We start from the raw sequence: 14,664 nt of genomic DNA, 5'->3' as shown, positions 1-14,664 counted from the left end.
CAAAAAAAAAAAAGCAAAGTGGGAAAAGTTCTTCTGATAAATTTAGAAACAAATGGACAGCCAGTTGAATAAAGAAATGACAAAGGTCTTATTCCTTCAGATAACGACTCAGAGCTGATCCTGAAGGTAAAGCGGGGATTGACAAACTGCACAGTGCACAGAGGCAAACGAAGGACAAACTGAAATGGCTTGGGGTACAATGATGGCTTTAGAATTCAAAGGGCATTTTTTCGTGGAAGAAATGATTAATGGAACAGACTTCATTAAAAATTGAAAGTATCCACTCTATGTAAAACATTGTTTGGAATGACAGAGAAGGCACAGAATGGGGCCATGTGTTTGTAGAAGATATGTCTGACAAAGGACTGTCATCCCAAATTCGCAAACCAAAAAAGAAACACTAGCCTTAGAAAACTGAGCCTAGTAGATCAGACTGTTTTCTAAAAGATGATAGATCTGGAGGATGCTACTATTTATGTGAAATTATCCACAGAATGATAAACATTCCATGATCCTATTTGCATCTGACCTTTGACACTGTCAATTGATATTGTCATCTGCAAAGCTCACACTTGGGAATCATACGATTGAGTTACATAAAAGAATAATAAAAATTCCAACACTAAAAGTAAGTTTAGAGTTCCTGGCTACCCATGACAGTATATAGTATCTTGGTAGAAGTTTAAACATACCTGAAAGATATATTCATACAGAAAATGGAAGAATGGTTTCTAAGAGTACAATGTGAGGAAAATATATTCATTTTGTAAAACGTTACAAACTTTATTTTGTGAATCAATTTTTATATTGAGTATGATTAGTAACACTATATAAATGAAATTTCCTATTAAAGTGGATTTGTAGTGTTTAGCACACACATAAAATTAATAAACAAGTGAGATGAGAAACCATGGTGGTCCTCACTTCACAATGTGTACTTGTATTAAATCATCATATTATACCTTTTAAATATATAAAAATGTATTTTTTCAATTATGTGTCTGAAAATTTTGAGTTTAAAACATCATCATAGGCAAAATTCATAAATAGATTCTTCATCAAAGAGACATACAAATAGCAAATCGAAAATGGAAGCATGTTTAACCTCTTTGTCTGTCTTTGAAGAAATACAAATTAAAATAGAGAAATTTTGTAAGTGTAGATAATGGACAACTCTAAACGCTGAAGAAGATATGAAAGCAGCAGCGATGCTACTTTTTGCTTCTCCGCAGTCAAATTCACACTGTCATTTTGTGAATCTTTTTTTGATTTATGGTTTTGTTTCTCTCTATGAAGTATGATGTCCAACTATATATGTCATACAATATATATGAGATAATCATTAAGGAAAAGAGGTCATTAATTTAAAAGAGAGAAGGAGGGGTAGTGTGGAGAGGTGCTTGAGAGAAGAAATGGAAGAGAAAATTGATTTAATAACATTATAATCTCAAAAATACAGACAAAATATTTTATATAAAGACAGTTTTACTCTAGAGCCCAGGCTAGCCCAGAATTTGCAATGTAGTACTTATTCATTTCAAACGTGTTCTTTCTTCTTGCCTAAGCCTCTGGAGTATAGAAAAACAGGCTTGCTTCATCATATCTGGCTCTAGTGCAGACATTTTGAACACAGCCCAGCAGTTTTTTTACTAATACCATGTAATCTATTAGATGTACTCTGGTTTTTATTCATATAAGTTGGAAATATATGCCAATATAATGTGCACATAAATGGTTCATAGCAGATTTATTCATGTCTCTTAAATCGCTGAAACAACCAAGGTGCCTTCTGCAGTTGAATGATTTGTGATGTACTCAGAATACTACTTAACACCTAAAAAAATGAGTTTTCAAGCCGTGAAAAGAAAAGCATAGAGTGTACATCACTAGATGAAAGGATTTAAGGCCAAAGTCTACATACTGTAAAATCCAAACTGTATGACACATTAGAAACAAACAAATATTAGTGTAGAATAGGTACTAGCAGCTGCCACAGTCAGTAGTAGAGGCAGATTAATAGGTAAAGAACAAAAGATGTTTAAATGTCTTTGGAATTATACTGTAGGATACTGTGATGGTAGATAATTATTCCAGATATTCCCAGAAAGTATAAAATATACAACACCCAAAGAAAACCTAAGCGCAAACCTTAAACTTTAAGTGAGAGTGGTGTATTAATGTACTTTCCCCATATGCAATGAATGTACTTCAGAGCAGAGTGTTGTTAGTGGATGCGGCTAGCATTGATTGGCTGGGAAGTGAGTTACACTGTGGGCTCTGTTAGGTTTTTCTGTGAACCTCAAATTGTCCACAAAGTCTCTTTTGTGTATTTCATCAATATACTTTAAGGATATCTATGATAAAAACATGATGTTTAATCACAACTTCGTTCATATTTAAGCAGAGAAGATCGTGTCTATAACCATATCCTTTCCTTATGAGAGGAAGTATGGGAATAAGATTTTCTTTTCAAAAAAGCACCTATGTCAAAAAAGTCAAAGAGGATAGAACATCTAGGTTATTGAAAAGTATTTTTCATTCGGAATATTTTTAATTATGGTAAAGAAATGATAGTCATGAAAATCAGAGAATAATGATACATACATATACATATTCCTAAACTATAAATATTCAAAGATGTGGTACATTTTCCACAAATAGTCAAGAAGTATTCTACATATGTAAGGAACATATTAGAAACTAACAACTTGTAATTTCATTAAAGTATTCAAACTTACTTGAAACTTCAATATAATATAAGAATGTGGGACCTTTAAGAGGAATTTTGTATTTTTCTGATTTTCAATATTTTAAAATTTTATTTTGCTTCATGATTTTAATAGTGTAATATTTGTGTGAATAATCTAATAATAGTTTAATACATCTTAACCAGTTCTTATTATAATAAATGTAATTGGAGTACTATAGCTAAAAAAGAAATTCATTAAATTTTATTATAGTTTTATCTTTGACACTGTAATTATACCATTTCCCCCTTTCTTTCCCTTCTTCCAAACCCTCTCGTGTACTGTTCCTCCTATTCTCATTCAAATTCATAATCCATAGCCTCTTTTTCTATAAGTGTTGTTATATATTATAGATACATATATACCAGTCACTATAATGTTATTTGTTTGTTTATATTTTCAGTGCTGATCATATGATGTGTTCTCCCCTGAGGAAGACTATTTCTTTTGCTCCCAGCATTCTTTAGTTGCCTGTAGTTATTTGTCTAGGGTTGAGGCCCCATAAGTTTTCAATTTTTCAAGCATGCATTATTGTAGAAAGACTGCTTGTTTGTTCACAGTTTCTCAGTGGTGAGGGAGAATTGTCTGTAATCTGTCAATCATGTTTTAAGTAAGCGCTGATTGGCCAGGCAGGAAGTATAGGCAGTAAAACCAGCCAGGAAGTAGAAATGATGTAATGAGAACAGGAGAATTCTGGAAAGGAGGAAGTTGATTCCTCCCACTCCTGCCCAGACCACCGAAGCAGCAGGATGTGATCTGCCCCACTGAATAAAGATACTGAGCCACATGGCTAACATAGATCAGAAAAATGGGTTAATCAAGATGTGAGAGTTAGCCAGTGAGAGGCTAGAGCTAATTGGCCAATCAGCTTATAATTTATGGAGACCTATGTGTGATTTTCTTTGGGGCTAAACAGTTGTGGGTTACCAGGAGGGACAGAAACCCCCAACAACAAACAGGCCCTGCTCATGTTACAACTCAGTCCTGAAATAATCACACAGAAACCATGTTACTTGCAATACTGTTTGGCTCATAGCTTAAGCATATTTCTGGCTAACTCATATCTTTATTTAACCCATCTCCGTTAATCTGTATATTTCCATGAGGCTGTGGCTTACTAGGTAAAGTACTGGGTATGTCTCTGGTGGGGCTACATAGCTTCTCCCTGACTTTGCCTTCTTTCTCACAGCATTCAATTTAGTTCCCCTTTCCTTCTCCCCCACCACCTAGCTCTACTTTGCTAAACCACTGGTCAAAACATATTCTTTATTAACCAATGGTATTCACAGCATACAGAGGGGAATCCCACCTCAATGCATGACTTTTGGAATCACTATTGTTCAAGCCATATTTATATGGCCATACCTCCTCTCTTTATGTGTGTAGCTTCTGTTATTTGTAGAAAACATAGTAAATTCCCAGTTCTTCTGATTCTTATATTGTTTGAGCTCTCTTTTGCAGTGTTCCCTAAGCCTTAAGCACAGAAACTAGTTCTGCACATATATCAGTTAGGACTGAGCTCTACAATTCTTCATTTAATTTGTGCTTTTCTATACTGGTCTCTGTCTTTTGAGAATAGAAGATCCTTTGATAATTGATTAGGGCTACACTTATATGTGGGTATAAGGATAAATATTGAGGATGAAGTTAGGGAGTCTGCTAATTTGCTGATGCAGTAGTGGTAGATTCTTTAGGATCTATGATTTCTGCATTCCTGGTTAGCTGGTTCAAATTACAATCCCAATATTATTTCCCTCTTGTTGAGTGGTCCATAAGTTCATTTATAAAACTATTAGTAACCATCAAGCTATGTGTGTCACAACTGCACACTTAGGGTTGTGGAGTCAGGCTAGTCATTGTGGCTCATAGACATCATACATAGGTATGAGTATTGGTTGATTTGCCTCTTTGAAAGCTTCACAAAATCTTCTGGTACAAATATAGTGAAATCATAAGGAGAAGGCTTTCAGTCAGATCCAGTTCCTGTCCTCTTGGTCTTCTGTCTGGTCTTCAGCAATAGAGACTTCGATTCCACTCCTGCAGATGAAGCAACCAAATACAATAGCAAGAATCCATGATGTTTTGGGAGTCTTTCTGACTAAAATTGTTCAACAAAGTCTCTTAGAGGGGGTCCTTCAATATACATACAGATATGTATGAATATATTATATTTTGATGGATAGATAATATAGATAGATGATATTGTATAAAATTAATCACTGAGATAGTTTTCAAAGGAAATCATAGAAGAAATATTTTTAGGTATCTTTTCAAAGTACAGGCTGCAAACCATTGTTTTGGTAGGTAGTAGTGTCTCCTTAACATGTTAACAACTTAAGACTTTGTCATCAACTGGTGATGCTGCTAATATGGAATGTCAATGTAAGAGTACTTTTTAGTGAAAATCCAATATAAGGTAATACCATTCTGAATATGCCTAATCGCCACTGACCTCAGTGTGTTAATTCAGTGCTGAGTTTAAGGTTGAGTTAGGAGTTTGTCCATAGTTGAGAGAAGTAGGCCACGGGAGCATACCTCTAAAAGTGTATTTTGTCCTTTTAGCCTTCTTATTTCTGTGTTCTGAGCACCATGAGGTGAGCAGTTTTGCTCTACCACAGGTTTCCCCCAGCATGACAAGTTTTAGCATAAGCCCACAGCAATGGGAGCCAGTGTAGCCTGAGACCTCTGAACCCAAAGGTTTATGTTTTTTACTCAGATCTTTTTAAATAAGGGGAAAAAGAATATTATTCATTTATCTATATGTCATTTCTGAGTTTTGTACCCACCCTAAATGATACACTAACACTTTAAATGTTTTTTCAATTGGTTTTCATATAGATGCAAAAATAATTAGGTGATTTAACTTTAACTGCAATTAGGAGATACTTTCTAAACTTTTAGCTGTGTTACTCAGAAGAAACAATGTATACCTATAAGAGAAGATGTTTCTGTATGTGTTGGAATCAAACATCAGTTGGATAGTTTATTCTTATCATTCCAGAGGCACTGATATCCTCATAAAATAGTACTTCATAAATTGCTAACAATGTTTCTGAATTTCAGCATATTAAAATTAAAATTATTTTAGCATAGAATCTATTGCATGTTCTAATATGTATTTAGTAAATAAACATTTTAAAACATGTACGTGAATTCTTAATTCATATTTAAATTTGTTATCTCCAAAATGTTGGTTACTATCAAATACTATCTGAGGGAAGATACATCCTACTGTGTAACAAGGGCGCCACTGTGAAGTTACATATATTTTGATATATAGCACATTTACATATCATGCACATATTTAAAAATAATAATTTTAATATAACAAATTTTGACTAGCCCAGAAGCACCTAGCAAGAACATACTCCTGACAAATACAGGATCAGAAACAGGTTAGAGCAAAGAAGTATGACATTAAAGAAAGCTATCTTTAGTGCTCTCCTGAGCTTATCCACCATGCCTAAGGGAATGTTCACATAAAACAGATATAGTCTCAAGGTGAATATGTCAGAAAGATGGCTTAGGACACTTGTTCTAATATAAATCAGCCATGGGAAGTATTCACTTGACAACTCGGCCTGTGAGACTAATTTCCAAGACATACAGTGAATGATATAGGAAAAATAGCCATGCCTTCTTAACTAAACCCCAGAAAAGAAAAAGAAAAGTGAGAATAGTGCTTAGTATAATAAATTTAACCAAGGGTAAAGTTAAAAGAGGCATAATGCAATGATTCGTGTGTCCACACACATACATATACACGTGTGTCTGTACACACTCATATGAGTTTATACATGATGCATGTATAATTTTGCCTATGTCTTATATACCATATATCCAAGATTTTCTATAAATAATGAATAATCTCATATTGCACATATTTGACTATAACACTCAGAGATGTCCAATTGCAGTTCTAATAAAAATTGAAGTTATTTTACTACTACTAATAATATTGGTAAGATAAATATGATGCTTAGAAATAGTGAAATTCCATAAATATCATAAATCATTCAGAGTATAAGTTCACTTTATCTCTGAAAATGAGTTTGAAGAATTAGCAAAATTTAAAGTAATATACTGTTAGCATAGGAAGTACAGTTGTTAACCACCTGTAAAGTACATAAAAATGAATCATGTTGTTGGTTTACTGAAGATTTCTTTCAAATAGCAAATGTTCATATAAATAACCAGCATATAAATAATCTATATGAGAGGAGAACATAAAAAATGCATAGGCTTTTATTATTAGACTTCTGATCCATATCTATTTAAACATGTCTGTTGATGACAAAAAAAAAACTGAGGAGCTGCAAAATGTGTATGTTTTAAATGTGCAAAAACCAATGTTTTAATATTATAGATTTTTGCATACAAAGGAGACAAATTTCATATTAGTCAAAGAATAGGTAGATGGAGTATGGTATTAATGAAATGAGAAAATGGAACTGTTCTAATTTATAGACTGAATGTTAAATTGTTGCTTGAGGTCATCAATCTCTTGGACTTTGATTATTTTACATACATTGTAAATTTAAGAAAATAGAATATATCATCTTTGGGCAAAATTACAAGTACTGATTATGTTAAATATGTGAATATATATTTATATGTTTTAATCTGTGTTCTTTATACTACCTCAATTTTTGGGAAAGTATCTCAAAAATAAATAATGAATTTATTACACTATTTGAATGAATAATTCTTATTTCCATGGACATAATCAGTCATATTATAAGCTAGAAAATTTAAATTATTTAAAGTGTGAAACAACATTTTCACCAGACTGTAGGAGCACTTAAATATAATATAATAGTGAAAATTGCATCCAACCCTACTTAGAATTTAGTTAGTAAGTAGAGAACTTAATAGAGTAAACTATATTATGTCAGAATCACTACCTAGATTCATTTATGGAATTATACAATGGGTTTCTACTCAGATCCTTATTCTCCAGTAGTAGTCTGTGGTGTGAGGTGTTTCATGAGATGATGTGAGCAAACATCTACTCATCCTAGCTATAAAACAGACCAACGCAATGATTATCTCAAAGCCTGACTCAATGAAACAAAGAGTTTGCTTGGGTTAACTTACAGGAGCTATGGCCAAGAGATTCCAGGAATAGGAATAACTCAAAAATGAGAGCTTCGGTGGCAGGGAAGAGACAGAAATCTTTAATAAATAAGTAAATTTTAAAAAATCAAAAAAAAGAAAATTTCAGAGGATAAAATACAATTTGATATAAAATGAAAAAAAAATGAGAGCTTCCTGGTTTTTCACCATGACCTCTCTGGGGGAACATGAGGAAATGAGGAAGGGACATACAGACACACAGAAAAATTGTGATCATGTGGGTCTTGTGCATTCTGGAACCAAGACTGCACAACAATCTAGAACCTACAGGTGCATTCGTGACATACAATACAGGAGAGAAGAGTTAGCCCTGGGATGGACTCATGAAAGATCAATCCTGAAACTCTGCACAACTTGAAGGCTCCTCAATAGATCAGACAGCCTATCCTCCAGAAAGCTTGACAGTCTCCTCTCCCAAAAATAACGACATCTTGAAGGAAAATGGATGAAGCTAGAAAACATTATTTTGAGTGAGGTAACCCAGACACAGAAAGACAATTATCACATGTACTCACTCATAGGTGGTTCTTAAACATAAAGCAAAGAAAACCAGCCCGTAAACCACAATCCCAGAGAACTTAGACAACAATGAGGACACTAAGAGGGACTTACATAGATCTAATCTACATGGGAAGTTGAAGAAGACAAGCTCTCCTGAGTAAACTGGAAGCACGGGGACCTTGGGGGAGGGTGCAAGGAGAGGCATGGAGGGGAGCAGAGAAAAATGTAGAGCTCAACAAAAATCAATAAAAGAGTCTCCTCTCCTGCAGGTGTTTACTACTTCTGTAACCTTTGGGGAAGCGCCTTGTGCATGTGTTAAGCTTCAGTTCTCCGGGGCAGACAGGTAAGCTATTTTATTTCCACAGTCTCAAAAGCTTCCCTTCTCTCTCCTAGAACTATTTCAACTCTGAGGATATTGCTACACACTAGGGTTCAGAAAGGATACTATGAACAAGGTTTTTGGTGATGTAGAGATTCCCATGAACCTACTATAAGCTCAGCGTCTCTCTATTGCCTGGCTTCTTTGCTCTACCTCTACTGAAGGGGGAAGCAATCTGCAAAGTTCTCTTCGGTGCCTAGCATCCTACTGAAGCCTCAGCAGTAGGAGTTACTTCTAATCCCTTCCAGGGGATTTCATAAATACAGCTCACAGGAAGAAAGAGACTGAAGTCTATCAGCACTCTTAGACTTCTGTCACTACCATAGTTTTTTGGTCCTCAAATTAATTATTCTCCAGTCATTGTTCTGCGGGTCAGTGCTGGTAACAGGCCATCGTGTGTTCTCCTAGCTCAGTGCATTACTCTAGGAATCATTTGCTGTACCCTACACTGTCCATTTTTCTGTAGAAAAGAAGAAAAATGGACATATAAGTTCCTGAACAATTTGAGGTTTCACACTGTTGTGATATTCTTCCATGGACTGATTTTTCTCCTTTTGTATATTAATGTATATCTCTGCCAAATTAATTTGTTTTTCTGTATGAATCCATTTTGGGGATTCTTCAGTGAGAAAAGAGTAGATTTTTTCTTTGTTCCTATATTCCTAATATGCCTTTGTAGTAACTAAGACAATAGTTTCCTTTTTATGATTGTCTACTCAACCAGCTTAATAAATAAAAGCAAAGAGAATGACACTTTAGGATGTGTGTTCATTCATACAATACTTATAATTTATATTTACTCAGTTTTACCAGTATGTAAAAATATTAGAAATATATTCGAGTTGTTTACTTTTATATGAAAAGAATTTTCATATAATATCTTATCCTAATCATGCCAGTGAATCACCTTTTAAGATCGCATTCTCACATATGTATAAACTCACATACTCACATCATGCATACATGGTATTATGTGCTGTCTTGATAGATTTGCATTGTTTAATACTCAAATCAATATTAGCATATTGATCACTTTAAATACTTTGCATTTGTGGTAAAATATGTTGAATCATTTTATCTACTTTTTTAAAATATAAATTATATTATTATGACAAAACGACCATGTCTTATAGTAGAACACCAACTATGTAACCATAGATAAGTACCAGCTGACCAAACTTTCACCATCTCTTTATTGCTGTCCACTAATCTACTTTGAACTTCTTCTAATCCCACATATGAATCAGATCAATTAGTATTGGCCCTTGTGTTTAATCTAGTAATAGATCATTCCATTCCAGTTCTTAATGATAAAGCTTTATATTCTTATTGATGAATAGTGCCCCATTATGTACTTATATATTTTTATTTAGTATCTATATTTGGTGCATTTTGGATTATTTCCACTTCTTAGTTATTAAGAATAATGTTGCAAACAAGTGCAAAAATGTATGTGTCTTTGGCATACTACTTCATTTTGTTTGGACGAACAGCTAATAATGGGTTGTTTTATCATTTTGTTTTTTTATTTCAATTCCTTAACACAATTTCCATACTGATTATTCTGATTTATATACTCATTGACGATATGTGAAAGTCCTTTTATCTCTACATCCTTTCCAGAATTTTCTCTCTCTTGTCTTTTTGATAATAGTTATTCTTATTATGTCAAGGGGATAATTCATTGTGGGTTTTAATTTATGTTTTCCTGAGAACTAATAACACTGAAGGTTTTTCATATACACATTGGCCATTCTTACATTTTCATTGATAAGTGTCTATTTATACCTCTTTTCAGTTTTGATGTGCTTATTTAAGTATTCTTAATTGAAAAATATGTATAAATTTATTTTATATATTGTGTGCACTAATTGTGTTCTGTAAATATTGTTCAACTTTTCTCTTTTTAAATATTGTTACTAATAAATTATACTTAGTGATTTGCATAAGTGGCATATTTATTCAATAGTTTTTCCAGTTTTGGACTAATCCTATATGTAGATGCTATCCTCTATTTAAATCTTGTAAACCACACAATCTCTTTGTTTAATGATTTTGGATTGTTTTTTAATGAACTATACATTTTTCTCTACTCACCTCTTTTTTCCTCTCCCCCCTCCCCCCTTCTTGATCTCCATGGTCCCAATTTACTCGTGAGATCTTGTCTTTTTCTCCTTCCTATGTAGATCCATGTATGTCTCTCTTGGGGTCCTCTTTGTTGTCTAAGTTCTTTGAGGTTGTGGACTGTAGGCTGGTTTTTCTTTGCTTTATGTCTAAAAGTCAATTATGAGTGAGTACACATTCTTTTTTATTGATTTTTATTGAGCTCTACATTTCTCTCTACTCCCCTCCCTGCCTCTCCCCTTCCTTCTTCAACCCTTTTCCAAGGTCCCCATGCTCCCAATTTACTCAGGAGATCTTGTCTTTTTCTATTTTCTACTTACTATGTAGATTAGATCTATGTAAGTCTGTCTTAGTGTTCTCATTGTTGTCTGGGATTGTGGTTTGTAAGCTAGTTTTCTTTATGTTTAAAAACCACCTATTAGTAAGTACACTTGCCTTTCTGTGTCTGGTTTATCTCCCTCAAATATATGTAAATTTTAAGAATCCTTTGTCATACAGATGTTACCCAATTTTCCTTTAATGCAATCTCATAAAAATTCTGATTCTAGTTTGTGTTATTTTTCAGTGATTCTTTTGTGAATTTTCATGTGTTTTTATTATATCAAATCTCTAATTACATTTATTTATTTATGTACACATCACTATGCACAGGCAGGGGACAGGTGACAATTGGAGGGGGCTTTTTCTCTCTGTCCACAATGTGGAATCCAGTGATAGAACTCAGTTGTCTGGTTGTCAGCCAATGTATAATCCCAGGTTTTTGATTTTCATATCAAAGTTTTTAATGTTCCTGGAAATTTCCCTTCAAGTATAATCTCTGAAAAGCATAAGTGGTGTGAGTTCTCTTGGGTACTATTACCCACCATAATAATTAGCTCCTCAATAGTTGGAGGTGAATGAATGAGATGAAAATTATATGTTTATAGGCAAAGTTAATAAGTATATATGACTTACTTTTTAAAACACACATTTCAACATATATAATCTTTATCCTTTGAACAACAAACTTTTCTAGAGTACTTCTGAAAAACTCAGAGGAAAAATTCCAGGATGCTTAGTCTAGGGAAAGTATTTGGCTCCTAGGAAAGCACTATCCAAAGTGTTGAAAAATGAAGGAATCGGGACAGAAAAGCTGATTTCTCCACTGATTTCAAAACCTAAAATCCACAATTCTTGAGGACCTTTAAAAACTATGGATTATTTATATATTTTCTTGGTGAGCACAGCTTACCAAGACTGTTTCAAAGTCTAAATGATGAAGCAAAGCATTTTTGATGGTTGAAGATTTAAGGATAGTCAGCCGTTCAGAAAGTATGGTTGAAAATGTACAATCATTTTTCTCAATGTAGAGTAGTAGGAGCAGAGATACGGTGAGGTTTATTTTTAATGTGGTTGGGATACATAGCGTTGAAATCCTCTGTCTTGAGAAGAAAGAGAAAATATAGTTAGAATATTATACCCAGTCTGCTAAGGACATATCTTTAATTGAATTTCAAGAGAATAAATTAGAAATGAGAAATATTTTAAATGGAGTATAGGCTATACTGTGAAGAAATTGCATTCATTAGTCATTTTATTTTGTCTTCAGTTGATATTTAAGACATTATATATGCATTTGAGGAAGCTTTTCTGCATATGACCTTTAGTCTCTAACTTTATATGTAAAGGAGATATGCTTCTGAGAAAAATGATTGTAATTATAGGTACTATTGTGGGGGGAAATAGATAAAATGAACTATCTGAGAGGTGAAACAAACAGACTAAACAAATTTGGGGAGTATGATTAATAAAATAGGATTCTGATTCTGATGTCTATTGATAGGTCTAAGTGTTGGGAAGTAGCATACTTTAATATTTACTTTTCTTTTTTCTTTTCCAAAGTTTAGTTGATATCTAACTCTTGAAGAATTCTAGCACTTGAAGAACACTGTCCAATTCAGTTAGAGTAATGGTTTGGGTTGAAGCAGAAAGCCACATTATGCTAGCATGCTACATTATGAATTATGACTTTGATCCAAAACCAGAGTTTATTTAATTTAAAAAGAAAAGAGAGAAAGTCACAGTATGCAGATAAAAAACTGTGTCTCAGTGCATTTGCTTTGTATATCACATCCTACTAGATCCATTTATCTGCATATAATAAGTCAATGTGTAATCCAGAATTAAAGCTTCCACACTGAAGTTCACTACTCTTCTCATCCAATGAGGCAGGGTTCTGTTTTTCCTTCTGTTGCTGACCAAAACCAAAGTTGGCAAGAGGAGGGTTTGTGTCATCCAAGGTCATAGTAAGGGAAGCCAAAGCAAGAACCTAGATATGGGAACTGAAGCAAAGCCCACAAAGAACACTGCTATGCGCTCACTCTCCATAGCTTTCTCAACCTACTTTCTTATACAACCCAGGTCCACCTGCCCAGGGGTAACACCATGCACAGTGTGGTTGTACCTTGCATACCAATTATTACTCAATAAAATGCCACATAGATATAGAAACAGAAACAGGCAAATCTGGTGTAGGCAATTCCACCTTGAGTTTCCCATTCCCCAGGTAGCTCTATTTGTGTCAAGTTGAGAAAAATAAGGCATTCAGACAACTTGATATAGCCAATGGAACAGTTTATACAGGAATCTGTTTCACCTTTTAGGTACTTGAAAGTCAAAAGCAATACCTATGAACACCAAATTAATAAACATGCCATTTTATCAACCAGCTTCACCCTCTGGAATTCCTTGGCTTTGCAACATGTGGGTATTTACTGTGAACTCTTACCTATTCCTCATCAAATTGAAAGTTCTTTGCACTGAACATGACATGAATTTATATTTTCAAGCAATTGTGAAAATCTTGTGTCAAAAGCTAAAATGCATGTATTCCAAACAAATTTATTTTTTATGGTAAGTGTCAACAGCCTTTGGATTCCACTTTTGATTCCGTTGTTTATTCTCAGTCTGCTTCCATGGTTTATGACAGTTTCACACACTTGAATAACAGGATGTCATGACTTGCTCTTATAAAAATATTTTGTTCCCAACTATTGCTTCCAATCTTATTTGACATGTTTGTATATTGTCAGTCTTTTCCCATTGGAATATAAATGTCATGAGAGACAAGAAAACATGTCTATTTTATTGATTGTTGGAACCCTAATGTCTTGTACACACTTAACACTGGATAGGACTTCATGTAACACCACAGAAAGAGTAAATCTGGTAGTACATATGGGTCTTCTAGAGTTATGTATAATCAAAACATGGATTCAGTTGGAGGCAGGCCCAATTAGCAGCAGTGTGTCAACAGATGCAATACTCTGTATGTTTTTTTTTTTATCCATTGCATCCTGGAACTTGGACACATAGAAGAGTGAGCTCTGATAGGGCGTATGGTGAGCATGCAGCAATAGAGGAGGGGACCAGTGTTCTCTAGTAGCTGATCTGACACAGAGTCAAAGCTAGCTTGATTTGGCATAAAGAATAGAAGTTCATTAGGGACATTTTGTAGAAACTCAGACAGTAAGACTACGTGATGAATGAGCTTTGTCAAAAAAAAAATGGACATGAGGCAAAAGAAATGACCCTGGGGAGGATTTTAGCTTAGGCAATGGGACCGGAGTAGTGCCATTAGTCAAACAAGTGATGTTTATATCAGGAAGGATGGTGGAGCAATGTGTTATATTTATTGTGACTATGGTAAGACATTCTTTGCATCTGTGATATCAGTATAAGATTCTCAATAAATTTCTCAATTGCTGTTTCAACTAGAATAGCTAGCTACAAGAGAGC

The sequence above is a fragment of the Microtus pennsylvanicus genome, chromosome 12 (assembly GCF_037038515.1).
Source record: "Microtus pennsylvanicus isolate mMicPen1 chromosome 12, mMicPen1.hap1, whole genome shotgun sequence".
NCBI classification, from domain to species: Eukaryota; Metazoa; Chordata; class Mammalia; order Rodentia; family Cricetidae; genus Microtus; species Microtus pennsylvanicus.
The sequence above is the reverse complement of the archived record's forward strand: the minus strand, read 5'-3'. Positions refer to the sequence as shown.